A 14,434-nucleotide genomic window follows, 5' to 3' on the forward strand; every position below is an offset into this window, starting at 1 on the left:
ACAGATTTTATTCCCAATTACCTGTACGAATTATCATCAGATACCTACTCAACTCCTCCTCTTTCCGGACTAGCTATAGTTCCCACAAGCGAAGACGAACTCTGTGAGATGGAATTGAGGACACGCAGCACTCTACTTGTTTACTCATGGCGAGACAAATATACCTGAGTTTTGGCAGATCCTTAATGAACGCCATTGTGCAGCTGTCCGTAATCCAAAATACAGACAACTTTTCTTCGATTTCCTCTGCAGTGTCATACTTAACCCACCCCATGTCATGGAGAGTTGATCCCTGTTTCTTCCACACTTAGAACCGACATACTCACTGGTAATCGGAATGTTCTTCATGGAAAAACTATACGTTGATAGTCTCCATTAGTCTGACGTCTTGCTGCGCCCTCCTCCTGTTCTGATACCGGTTACTGATCTCTCGTTGGTATTAATGACAATAATATATAAATAAAAAAACATAAGAAGAGAACGAAAAGAAAAATAAACGATGTTCACCGTAACTCTACTCGTCGTTCCCTAAGCTTTCTTTTGTTCCTGGAGGGTGGGAAGGGAACATGGTGGCCAGGCCTTGGGTTGCAACCCCTGCCCACTGTGCCCCCACCCCTCCCTTCGGATGCCAGGAAGGTTCCTTTACAGAAAAAAGGGGGAGGTAGCGTCTTTGATTTGTCATAAAAAGGTCATCAGTCGGGGTTTGAAAACCACCACCGTTTAAATTTTGAGTAACAGTCAGCATTGGCGGTTAAAGACTTCCGGCGCAAGAGGTCACCCTCTTTCTGCCAACGGCCTTGTCAAAAAGGGAAGAGGAGCAGACTGAGGTACAGGGCATTCTATTGCCCATGGGTGGGGAACTGCCCCTAAGGGATGAAAGATCATCTGTGAGCAACGGCATGACGATCCAAAGGTAATGATAAACACTCCATTAAAGACACGTAACGTGTATCCACAGGAGATGTGGCCTGTAACTGAAGAAGTGGCATGATGATCTCTCGATTGGCATCAGATTCCGCAGTGGTCCCTCCTTCTTGTCTCCAGGAGGGGATATCCAAGGGGTAGGTGACTATGAGAAAAAGACTGAATAATCAACGAAAGGATCATGTTCTACAAATTGGGGGAGGGAAATGCAAAGGCTCAATCTAGTTATAGTAGGGATCAGTGTAGTGGAAAAAGAAAGAAGACAAGTATTTCTGGGCGCATGAGTATAGGGTAATAAGAACAGCAGCAGAAAATGGTATAACATGAATAATATTCGTTATGAATAGGATGGTAGGGCAGAGATTGAGTTACTGTGAAAAGGTCAGCGATAGGGTTGTTCTGATCAGAATAGACAGCAATCCACACGATAGTACATATATTCATGTAGACGTCACAGGCCGAAGATTAAGTGATAAAGAATATGAGGATACTGAAAAGGTAATAAAGGTCTCAAAAGGAGATATAAACCTAATAATCCTGGAGGACTGAAATGAAGTTGTAGGGGAGGGAGTAGAAGAAAAGGTTACACGAGAATATGGACTTTGGACAAGAAAAGAGAGAGGAAAAAGATTACTTGAGTTCTCAAATGAATTTCAGTTATTAACAGCGAATACTCTGTTCAGGAACCACAAGAGGAGGTCGTATACTTGGAGATGGCCGTGTGGTATGGGAACATATCAGTTACTGTACATCATGGTCAGACAGAGAATCATAGGCATATGCTGGAGTGTAAGGCTTATCCATTGGCAGATATAGACTCAGACCACAATTTAGTAGTGATGAAGAGTAGGATGAAGTTTAAGAGATTAGTCAAGAAGAATAACTATGCAGAGAAGAGGGATACAGAAATACTATGGAACAACGAGACACTCTTGAAGTTCTCTAAGGCTGTATATACAGCGTTGAGAAAAAGCTCATTAGGCAGTACAGCTAAAGAGGAATGGACACCTCTAAAAAGGCCAATCACAAAAGTTGGAAAGAAAAACGTTAGTACAAAGAAGGTAACCGCGAAGAAACTAAGGGTAACAGAAGAATTACTTCAGTTGATCGACGAAAGAAGGAAGTACAAAAATATTCAGGGCAATTGACGAATATAGAAATACAAGTTGCTGATGGTTGAAATAAAAAGAAAGAGCAGGGAAGCAGAGACGAAATGGCTGCATGAAAAATGTGAGGAAATCGAAAAGGGAATGATCGTCGGAAGGACTGATTCAGCATATAGGAATGTCAAAACATCCTTCGGTGAAATTAAAAGCAGTGGCGGTAACGTTAATACTGCAACGGGAATTGCACTGTTAAATGCAGAGGAGAGAACGGATACATGGAAAGGGTACACTGGAGGCCTCTATGAGGGGGAAGGCTTGTCTGATGTTATACAAGAAGAAACAGGAGTCGATTTAGAAGAGATAGGGGATCCACTATTAGAATTTAAGAGTGCTTTGAAGGACTTAAAATCAAATAAGTCAGAAGGGATGGATAACATCCCATCAGAATTTCTAAAATCATTGGGGGAATGGCAATAAAGAGATAATGTATGAATCTGACGTCGTACCATCTAACCTTCGGAAAAATGTTATCCACACTATTACCAAGAATGCAAGATATAAAAAATACGAGAATTACCACAGAATCAGCTTAACAGCTCATGCATTCAAGTTGCTGACTAGAATAATATACAAAAGAACGGAAAAGAAAATTGAGGATGTGTTATATGACCACCAGTTTGGCTTCAGGAAAGGTAAAGGCACCAGAGAGGCAATTACGACGTAGCGGTTAATAATGGAAGCAATACTAAAGAAAAATCAAGCCACAATCGTAGCATTTGTTGACCAAAAAACAACGTTCGGCAATGTAGAACGGTGCAAGATTTCCGAAATCCTGAGAAAAATAGGGGTACGCTATAGGGAGAGACGGGATACTTACAATATGTACAAGAGGCAAGAGAGAGAAATTTCTGTCACGCGGGATCAGCCGAGCGGTCTTAGGCGCTTCGGTCATGGACTGTGCGGCTTGTCCCGGCGGAGGTTCGCGTCCTCCCTGGGTGTGTGTTTGTCCTTAGGATAATTTAGGTTAAGTAGTGTGTAGGAGTAGGGACTGATGACCTTAGCAGTTAAGTCCCACAAGATTTCACACACTTTTGAACTTTTTTAGAGTAATTTTTGACTATGTACGTTTGGAGCGCAGCATTTTATGGTAGTGAAAAGTGGACTGTGTGAAAACCGGAGCACAAGAGAATCTAAACATTTGTGGTGTGGTGCTAGAGACGAATGTTGAAAATTAGGTGGACTGATAAGGTAATGAATAAGGAGGTTCTGGGCTGAATCGCAGAGGGGAAGAATAAGTGGCAAACATTGATAAGGGGAAGGGACAGGATGATAGGACATCTGTTAAGGCATCAGGGATTGACTTCCACGGTACAAAACTGTAGAGAATGACAGAGATTCGAATACATCCAGCAAATAATTGAGGACGTAGGTTGCAAATGTTACTCTAAGATGAAGAGGTGGGCACAGGAGGGTAATTCGTGGCTCGTCGTTTCAAACCAGTCAGGAGACTGATGACTCAGAAAAAAAATAAAGCAGTTTTATTCTTTAGGCAGCTGTTACGATTCTTGACTGACAGTCAATAGTCGATATGTTGGGGACAATAACGATCTTCAGTGCTCGGTCCTATACTGTTTGTAATTCCATTGTTGTAATATGCTAGGTAGCTTTACACTTGTTGAAATTGCGATACACAGAAATCAACGGATACCGACTGCTCCTCTGTTTTTGTCTGCTTTCATTCATCCCCTGCATTAGAAAATGACAATATTTCCATAAAAGAATAACATATTGTTGTTCATTCCATAATTCTGTTTTTTCGTTTGGTGTAGATACATCGCTTCTCAGTGTCATTTGATCCTCGAAATATACCAATATCACTGACAACAGTCTGGTAAAGCGGATAAAAAGTCCAGTCTTTCATTTCTTATCTAAACTTCGCTTCATTTGGTCGATTCAGTTAGTAAGTAGGTTCTCTTGGAACATTTCAGCAGAAAAACGTTAATGCAACACTCGTTTTAACGTCTAGGTCTTTCAGTTGGAATCTGCTGGGGCGCCGGAGTACGTAAGTCTGCCTGATATGTATGACTGATAAGGTAATCCTCATAGGCTAATTTTATCAGCTTTCTTCATTATATTGCAGACCAAATTTGCATTCACCTCCTCAAGCCTTCAGAAGAGACGTCGACATGACATCACGATGTAGATCAGAAAACCACAGATACTGCAAAACTAACTTTACAGGACAGTTCTTCCTTCTCGCTCGCATTAAGTTACATTTTCAGCATTTAGAGCAAGCTGCCATTCATAACACCAATTAGAATTTCTGTCTAAGTCATCATCTGTCCGTCTTCTGTTACTTGAAGACGATACGTTCCCGACTTGTAGAGCGTCACCAGAAAACAGTCACAGATTATTGATCACCCTATCTGTCAGATCGTTTATGTATCCACGGTGAACCAGAATTCCATCGACAAACTTTTGGACTTCGATCAGAAATATTTTCTGAGTATTTGATATACGGGACCTGTTGTCTCATGTGGTTCGCTGCAGAGTGTTAATGTCGTTATGATTTATTCAGCTGTGCTATCAGTATAATTTTGGCTTCTGCAAAAATAGTTTCACAGCAGTAGAGATGCCTGTAATCCGCAATTACGAACACGTAGTAGCGCGAAAGAAACTGGTTACACGAGCGCTTATGTGTACAGATACAATGCTACTGTGGTGTCATTGCCGTTACCTATCTCTCTCTGTGGGCGGGGGAGATGAGAGGGGAGGCATGTGGATACCTGTGATGAAGCTATGTCCCTCAATAACTCTAAGACACATAGCCACTTCTCCAGTGGCACTACTACGAAAATTAAACGAATGATTTTAGAGCAGATGGCTATAAATATGGCCCCATGTTGTGAAACAGAAGACAACCATTGTATTTCTTATCGTAAGACTCGTATTGTCTCCCACATAAGTAAATAAAATGTTCAAAGGTGATGAAGGGATCTTGTGAACTGGAATATAGATCGAATAAAATATCATGACAGATTTATTCATAAAAAATGTAAGTCACATGTACTCATGTTCAGAAAAAAGGAACTCAGGACACCATACGGCTAGAGATAGGACGCTGTCATTGACAGGACTTGTATATTAGTAAGTTCTGCAGAAATAAGTAGCACTTCAGTCATCTCGGTCCAGCATGTGTTTGCCTATTAGGCACAGAGTCGGCCATGAATCCAGATAACTTGTTCCATGCATGATGCCATCGACGGGTATCAGACGTGAATGGTGTCCTGTGATATAGCCGCTCCTGTGCATCTAAAGTTCACCTGTGATGATTGGCACTGGGTCACGGCACTGCACCTGTCTTTTCGCCATGCCCCGAATATTTTTCATTGGGTCAAGTCTGCTGATCTGGTGGGCCAGGACCAAAGTTTGTCATCCTGTGACACCAAGAAGGCAAGTGTTTGTGTAGCAACATGTGGTCGGGCATTGTCTTGCTTGAAAATGGTGTCTGAGGTTTTGTGCAGTGGGTATGGCTACAGGTCGCAGGATGCCGTTTACGAAGGTCATACAGGACACAGTGACCTGGACACACGCCTATTACATTTCATGTTTGTACACAATAACACCTCACACCATAAGGCCTTCAACTGTGCCTGTACGTCTTGTGTGAATGCAGTCACTGATTGATGCCGCTCCCCTGTCTGCGGCGAACCAAAATGCGGCCATCATTTTCAAACAAATGGGACCTGGATTTGTCCGAAAACATTTTGTGACGCCATTTCCATCTCTAGTGATGTCGTTCCATACACCAGTGCCGGCTAACACGTTCCTGCATATTCGTCAAAGGTGGGCAGACAAGTCTATTACGCGCACGTAACCCATGCCGTAATAAAAGGTGACGAACTGCCACCGTTGACGTTGTGTGATGTCTTTCACTGTTCCACAGTTGCACCAGACCGAGGAGGATGAAGAACTGTGCTACAGTGCCATTCGGATAAGGTGTCGATCTTACCGGAAGTGCTCTGGATCGTACGACCTGACCCATCTCGTCGTGTTCTGCGGCCTTCCATGAACTGCTCTGCACAAACCCGTTGCACTGGTGAAACACTTCGTCCCACACGAGCAGGAATTTTGCAGGTGGATGCATCACATTCTCGCATACCAGTAAGGTGCCCTCTTTGAGACTAACTGATTTGACGGTAAAGTTCGCGCATATCAGTGGAAGGCGTCCTGCACATCTTCTAAAGTCGCATCGGTCAGTTACATTCGGTTTTTTAGCGACGACAAGAGCCGCAGGCATATTTCACTGGTACGTGGTCTTGCACAACGGTATCGATGTTGACCTTGAACCCGATGGCATACATGGTTCAAATGCTACACATTTCTGCAGAACATACTAATGAGCATGTCCTGTGAATATGAACGTCCTATCTCTAGTCGTTCAAGGTGTTCTGTTTTTTTATGAACATGAGTGTAGTATGGTTCAATATAATAAATTGACTATACGCTATCCCGTATAATGTTTTCTTGTAATTACTGCAACCAGCCACCATCTGTTTTGTTCTTCAATTTTTATCATACCATTACCGATGTCGATCGGCTTAGCGATTCATCATCAAATGGTACATGTCTACTGATTGTCTGCAATTTTTGGGGAGTCGTGTAGCTGTGACAAGATTTATAAGCGAAACATGTCAGCACTGAGCGTGGCGAGAATTATTCACAAGATGAGATATACCTTGTTGCTTTACTTACAGTTATTAGCATCCGTTGATTGGATGTTGATACACACAGTATTCGGCAAGACATAATGAATGTTTTCCAGCGACGTTAATTTTACTGCCCTTCGCACTCTTAGCCACAGGCCACACATTCCACATGCTTTGCAAAATGCAAACAAACCATATAGCTACACTCCGTGGTTTATTTACGTTTTGTAAAAAATGTGGAATGTCTTACCTGTTGCTAAGTATGTGAAGTGCAGTAAGATTAACGTCAATGGAAAACATTCACTATGTTTTTCAGAACCTGTGTACTCCAACAGTCAACCAACACATCCTAATAACTGTAAGTAACGTAACAAGATCGATCTCTTAATGTAAATAATTCTCGCCAGACTCTGTGCTTACATGCTTCGTTTATACGTCTTGCCACAGCTACACAACTCTCCCAAGGTTACAGACAATCAGTGAATAAGTACCATATGATGATGAATCTCTAAGCGGTTCAAACCGATAATAGGGTAATAAAAAGCTGAAGAACGGAAAAAAGGCGAATTGTTATAGAAATATCAGAAAAAAACTTTATTCATCACAGTCGAAGTGATCCTCATACGTATGGATAAAAGAATTATTTCCATCCCGTATTCCCAAAGTAAACGTATATGACTGGTAGTTGATGAAGTTGAACCAAGGGCGATGACTTAAACTGTGACTTTAAATGGATGACGCTTTCTGACTTTGATTAAGATTAATGACAGTGATTCTGAACTGAATCCAGAAAAAATCTACTATGATGTGCTTAATCGGACAAAACCTGCTGCTGTGGGACTGCAGTCAAGGAAGGTAATTCATCGTAAGGATTCCCAATATAAGTGCTGCGAAGTTCTCACCACATACGTGTAAAAAACTCGAGACATAGTGCCCAGTGCGCCTCTGCATTGAGACGAGTGGTGGACCTCTGATGTATTTTCCCGTACAGACTCCACGTTCAAAAAACTGTATCTCCTCAGTGGGATGCGACCTGATTTCATCTGCAGTCCTCCACTGTTCGCCACGAAATCTCCTCTACTCCTTACACTACCTTCCGAACTGAGATAAAGCTCCACTCCTGCGCCATTTGCACATCACTTAAAATTAGCATACCGTACAGCGTCCTTTTATAATATGGGAAAAAATCTGTTCGTCCAATCCAGTATATCGCCAGGCGTCCGATACGACTATTTCTGACGTCGCGGACCGCAGTCCAATGAACAAACTGTTACTATGCCTGTGCGGGAAACACACTGTCCTGTGCGTGTATGTGAAATAAAAAATAAAACGCCGTCGCCCAGTGCAAACCTCAACAGTGCCTCCACGAAACGTTTTCGCCAACCAGCCTTCTGATCTTAGCGGACGCAGGAACCAATATGAGGCCTTCTTCCTAAACGGTGGACTGCACTGCACTTCGTCCAGGAAGTGCTCTCTTATTCGTACACATCTCTGAGAAAGAATTTGCCAGAGATGTTTCTCATTAGGTTCCAGGGACACAGCACTCAACCACCCCCCTCTGCTTTAAAAAATGGTTCAAATGGCTCTGAGCACTACGGGACTTGACATTTGAGGTCATCAGTCCCCTAGAACTTAGAACTACTTAAAACTTACTAACCTAAGGACGTCACACACATCCATCCCCGAGGCAGGATTCGAACCTGCGACCGTAACGGTTGCGCGGTTCCAGACTGAAGCGACTAGAAACGCTCGGCCACACCAGCCGGCCTCTTCGCTTCCTGTGACCAGTGACCTCCCGTAATTCGGGCCACGGCCTGTACTGTGAAAACGCACCGGTCCAGCCACGCGACGTATCAGACATTTCCACGTTATTTTTTGAGCCGACAGTACAACAATAACCTTAGCTTCCTCAGCGTTTTTCGACTTCCGTTGCTAAATCACGGTGGGTTAATCCAGTTACTTGGTATAAATTCCTCTAGACCGTGGTATGCAACAAGTTTAAGGGTTTCCCATAGTTCTTCTATGTCCATCATGCCAAAACTAATTGATGTCCATTCATTATCTAACGAAGATGCTTGCGTACTGGTTCCCCGGTAAATAGTGTCCTAGCCACCTTGATTAATATGAATCGCTGCTGTGATGTCATGGCCACCAATCCCGCTTACCATACTGATAATGTCGATGAAGTGAGCCCTGTTTGCTACAGTCATGGGCTGTGCGGGTCGTCCCGGCGGAGGTTCGAGTCCTCCCTCGGGCATGGGTGTGTGTGGTTCTCCTTAGAATAATTTAGGTTAAGTAGTGTGTAAGCTTAGGTACTGATGACCTTACCAGTTATGCCCCATAAGATTTCCCACAAATTTGAACATTTTATTTGAGCCCTGTTTGTAACTACAATGTTTAAAATATTTACTTTCAGTGTGAGCTGCTGAAGACAGTTTTTGGGAACACTTGATGAGAATTACTTCAGAAAACTGACTGACTGTATCACCACAGTGCATCTACAGTCTTCCCAGAATATACTCGTTAGATTCAAGCCACCTCCCACTAATATTGCACGATCGGGATACTTCTGCGCTAGCAAGCGTAGACTTCCTTCGAATACTTCTACTACTGTAACGATGGAATCGGAGGATCGGCAAAAATAACCTGTTATTAAATTGAGGCAACCTAGGCGCTTACTCGCCTTCAGGTGACTTCGCAGCCATAATCTACTCCACCTCGACAGACACATTTTTACACTACTGCGACGAACACCGCCCTTACTGTGTAATAAAATCTGTGATTCGATACACGTCCCATTGGTTAAATATTTCGGGCCTTTTGTTCTCAGATTCCACCGAGCTCCCGGTTCCGAGTACCAACCGAGACCGACAGCTTTCCTGGAGAAAATTCAGGAACGTTGTTGCGAATGTTCGTTAGGAATTCTACGTCATACAAACAAGAAACATCACCACTTGTCCACAAATCAGTCTGTTGGCTAGTCTATATTGCATAGAACCATTCGCGTCATTCATGCCAATTGCTACAACGTTTCTCTACAACTAATCTAAGGGCTTAATTTTTTTGTCAACATGTCGAACTGTAACATATAACGACTTTTCCAGCCTTTATTTCGTACAGTAAATAAAATATTATTATCCATTACGAAACAGAGTCTCTTAACTTCACAAAGTTGCAGGTATAAAAAATTTCACAGTTTGTGCAAAGCTTTTGCATCTTCTTCTGTTCCAACCGTTTGACAGATTTGATTTTATCACTTGAAATAACAGCTCTCTCAAATTAATTTTTAAACGAGTGTACGGGCAAGTGCAAAATTTCTATATAGCCAAGAAAAGTAATCTCTGACTAGCCCTTTATACTCATTCTGCACAAGCAGAGTGCATTGTGTTTCGAGTCAGTGTAGCACTATGAGCGCAAATTAAATTTTCCATTAAAACTTCTGTGCTATTGTACAGCAGCTCGTATTGTTTGCAGGTGCAGTGCGAAATTACCACTTGCTAGTTTCTGGTGTGTCTATATTTGCTTCCCAACAGTAGAGGTGAAATTTAATTAACAAAATAAAGTTGAGTTAGTACAAAAGTGTATAAATGGAAGATATTAAATGTCAGCACAAAACGTTATTTCGATGAACATTTGGCAGTTGCCAATTATTGTTCACCTCATTCAGCGCTCGCCCTTCGGTGCCGAATTTTGAAACGTAAAATACAACTTTTTCAGTTCTAATATGCTTCATCTTGTTCTCTTATCGCCGCAATGCAAGCCACAATATAACGTGTATGACAGTTAACTTAGGAGTAACAATACGACTTGAACATAGTTTGACACAGCTGCGTACTTCACTTTCTAAAAGTAAAATTCGTGTTGACTTAGAATTGTTTCACTTTTACAAGTTAGTCGTTTATGAAGAAAATCTACAACAAACGTTATACAAATGCTGATATGGTGGATGTGAAGTGCTCACTGCAGCTGGGGATATATTTCAGTCTAGAGAAAAGTGTGCAACTTGTCATATGTGAATGGCGAGTGTAATGTGTCTCCTTGTCGCATCGTAAATTGTCTGAGTATATCAGCAGTTAAGGCAGCAGGAAGACAGATATTTCGTCATGTTTTTAGTGTGTTCCGTATTGTAACAGCTATCCTTTATTATTTCGATTAATGACTGACGTCCCATCTTGCAAAACATTTAGCTTTCAAAAATTGTGTGTGTGTGTGTGTGTGTGTGTGTCTGTGTGTGTGTGTGTGTGTGAGTGTGAGTGTGAATGTGTGTGTGTGTGAGAGAGAGAGAGACTCTGCGTGAGAGAGCTGTTTATTTTACCAGTTAACATTGAGAAACAGGCAAATCTTCATGCTTCCATATACATTTTGCTTGGTGCTGTTACCTGTTTCTTAAGTTATAAACGTACTGTGTTTTTTTTTTAAATCTCATTTCTCTTGCGATAGAACACAGTAATTTTTCTTGCACTTGTAAGATTTACGCGATAGTTACGTTATCCGTAGCTGATAGTTCGGTGTCTTGGACACGACGCATGGCCTCAGTGAATTAACTGTTTTATTCATTTCTTCGGATATTTGTCCCGAGCAGATTGGGTCCTTCACAGTCCCCTTACAATGCCCCAAATACGTGTACGTTACGCATACCAAAAAATTGCTGTACCGGACTGTGTATTGTGTCTTTGTAATTAAAAACAAATATTCTTTAAAGAAGAAGAGAGGATTAGGAAAATAAAAAGAGGGAAAGTATGTAGTATCTACATCTACATACGCATGATTGCTCTGCAATTCAAACCTGAGGGCCTGGCACAGAGTTCATCGGGACATCTTCAAGCATTTTTCCCCTTTCCGCTCTTGAACAGCGTGTGGTAAATACGAAAAAGTTAAATTTTACGAGAGAATTCTGATTTATCTTATTTCATTGTAATGATCATGCTCCCCTATGTAGGTGGGCGCCAGCAAAATATTTTCACACTTTAAGGAGAAAGTATGTGATTGAAATTTCTTGAGATGATCCTGCCGCTACGAGAAATGCTTTTGTTTTAAGGACTGTCATCTCAATTTGCGTATCATATCAGTGACACTCTCTTCCCTACTCCGCGACAGTACGAAACGGGCAGCCCTTCTTGGAACTTTTTCGATATCCTCCGTCACTTCAACACTGAAGCGCCAACGAAACTGGTATATGCATGCGTATTCTAACACAGAGATATGCAAAGAGACAGAATACGGCGCTGCGGTCGGCAACGTCTATAAAAGACAACAAGTGTCTTGCGCAGTTTTTAGATTGGTTACTGCTGCTACAACGGCAGGTAATCGAGACTTAAGTGAGTTTGAACGTGGTATTATAGTTGGTGCACGAGCGATGGGATAAGTATCACTGAGGTACCGACGAAGTGGGGATTTTCCGGTTGACCATTTCACGAGCGTACCGTGAATATCAGGAACCTGGTAAAACTTCAAATCAAGGACATGGTTGCGGTGGGAAAATGATCCTGCAAAAACGTGAACAATGACAACTGAAGAGAATCGTTCAGCGTGACAGAAGTGCAACCGTTCCGTAAATTACTGCGGATTTCAGTTCTGGGCCACCAAAAAGTGTCAGCGTGCGAACCATTCAATGAAACATCACCGATGTGGGCCTTCAGAGCCGAAGGCCCACTCATGTACCCTTGAAGACTGCACGTCACACCAACATTGACGAATGGAAACATGTTGCCTGGCCGAACGAGTCTCATTTCAAATTGTGTCGATGGGATGGAAGTGTACGGGTATGGAGGCAACCTCATAAATCCAAGAACACTGCATGTCAGCAGGGGACTGTTCAAGCTGGAGGAGGTTCTATAATGGTGTGGGGCGCATGCAGTTGAAGTGATATGGGACCTCTCATGCATCTAGATGCGACTCTGACAGTTGACACGTACGTAAGCATTCTGTCTGCTCACCTGCATCCATCCATGGCTTTTGTGCATCCCGACGGATTTGGTCAATCCCAGCAGGACAATGCGATACCCCATAAGTAGAGAATTGCTGAAGAATGGCTCCGCTAGCACTCTTCTCAATTTAAACACTTAACGCTGGCCACCAGACTCCCCAGACATGAACGTTGTTGATGATATTTGTGACGCCTTGCAACGTACTGTTCAGAAGAAATGTCGAACCCCACGTACTCTTACGGATTTATGGACAGTCTGTAACCTCACGAGTCAAACAGCAATAGCATTTTATTGCAGTAAGCTACCTTGCAGTGCGGACTCGTAGCTTTGTAGTCGATGGCGGTGACACCCGCTTGTATCTCGGCGTGATCATCTCGCACCTGTCGCTAGCACGACCGTGGGAAGTGCTACTTGTGTCAGTTCCAGCGACAGAATATTCAAACCCTGAACCACCTAAATAAACATTACTAAATCTTATTCAGTATCTAAACACTTTATATTTAGCCTTTTGTTATAAAAAAAAGGCTGGTTGCAAAATCTCAGCTTTCTGGCTGTGATACTTCCAAAGTTAGAGAAAATTACCAAAAATACCAAACACCGACACTAGTAAGATTAAAGTCAGTTTGGATGCACAACGCTTTGTCCCTTGCTATCAGTTTTAATCATTACTAAAGTTTACAAAATGTTAGGTCAGTATGTTTGAATTTTTATATTCAAATAGCGTTCACTGTTTTTCGTTTTCGTAATAGAGAATTCAGTAAGAATTAATATTCATTTAAAAACTATTTGTTTTGTTGTATAAATAAATGAGAGTAAATGAGAGTGTGTATGCCGGACATACGTAAAGATTCAATATTATCTCTTGTCAAACTTCATGTACGTTGGTCATGGGAAAGTGTGCAACAAGCAGCTGCAATGAAAACTGTAATTCCTCTTACTTGCTAATGACGTATGTCCCAGGGTTCTTGTTTTTGTAAGAAGGCATCCAGAGTAGTTAATTGTAAAATAATGTTTTTCTAAAGTTATTTCGCGATTAGTTTTCGTTTGGATTGGTTTGGTGGAAAATTTCCCGTGTTTTACAAGAATTTTATGCGCTGTGAGCAACGGCATTCAGGCAGTCCTAGTCTCCCTGTTGGACGCGTAGGTCATGTTGAATGTCTCCAAAAAAGTTATATATAAAATGAAGAATGTACCGTTATTTCGCGTTAGGTTTATATCGCCGTGAAAGCAGAAGCATTTACCGACAGATTGTGAAAATTTGAGCTTTGGGAAGGAATTTTGGAGAGAGAATCACGTGTGAACTGTCTGCCTTTGTAAAGAATTCCGCGTGCCATATTTCGTAGTCGTTTAAGGAAAAGTTTTAAACAAATCTATTGAAATGAACAGAATGTAGAACTCAATTTGTAGCTGAGTAGAAACTGTGAAAATCGGGTTGAAATTTGGTATACCTGTATTTCTGGTTGTCTTGCGTGTGAACTAGATGGTATGTGCTGTGAGATGGAGACAGTAATATTAGCTGTTAGTTTTAAATCCGGGCAGATGGCACCTATTTGATTTGGCATCTAAGGCAAATAAAGAACCATTTGCGAATTTTGACATCTTTCTGAGAAAGTATCGCTTTCCACCAGAAGATTGTTATAAAATATTTACATGACATTAAGTTATAGAGTTAATGCGGACTGTGCTAAGCTATGTATTGACGATGGTATTCTTCAACGCTGCTTTTAACATCTTCAGAACAGTATCCACGTTGCAGAGAAGCCGTACT

Source organism: Schistocerca gregaria, chromosome 2 (assembly GCF_023897955.1).
Source record: "Schistocerca gregaria isolate iqSchGreg1 chromosome 2, iqSchGreg1.2, whole genome shotgun sequence".
Classification (NCBI taxonomy): Eukaryota; Metazoa; Arthropoda; class Insecta; order Orthoptera; family Acrididae; genus Schistocerca; species Schistocerca gregaria.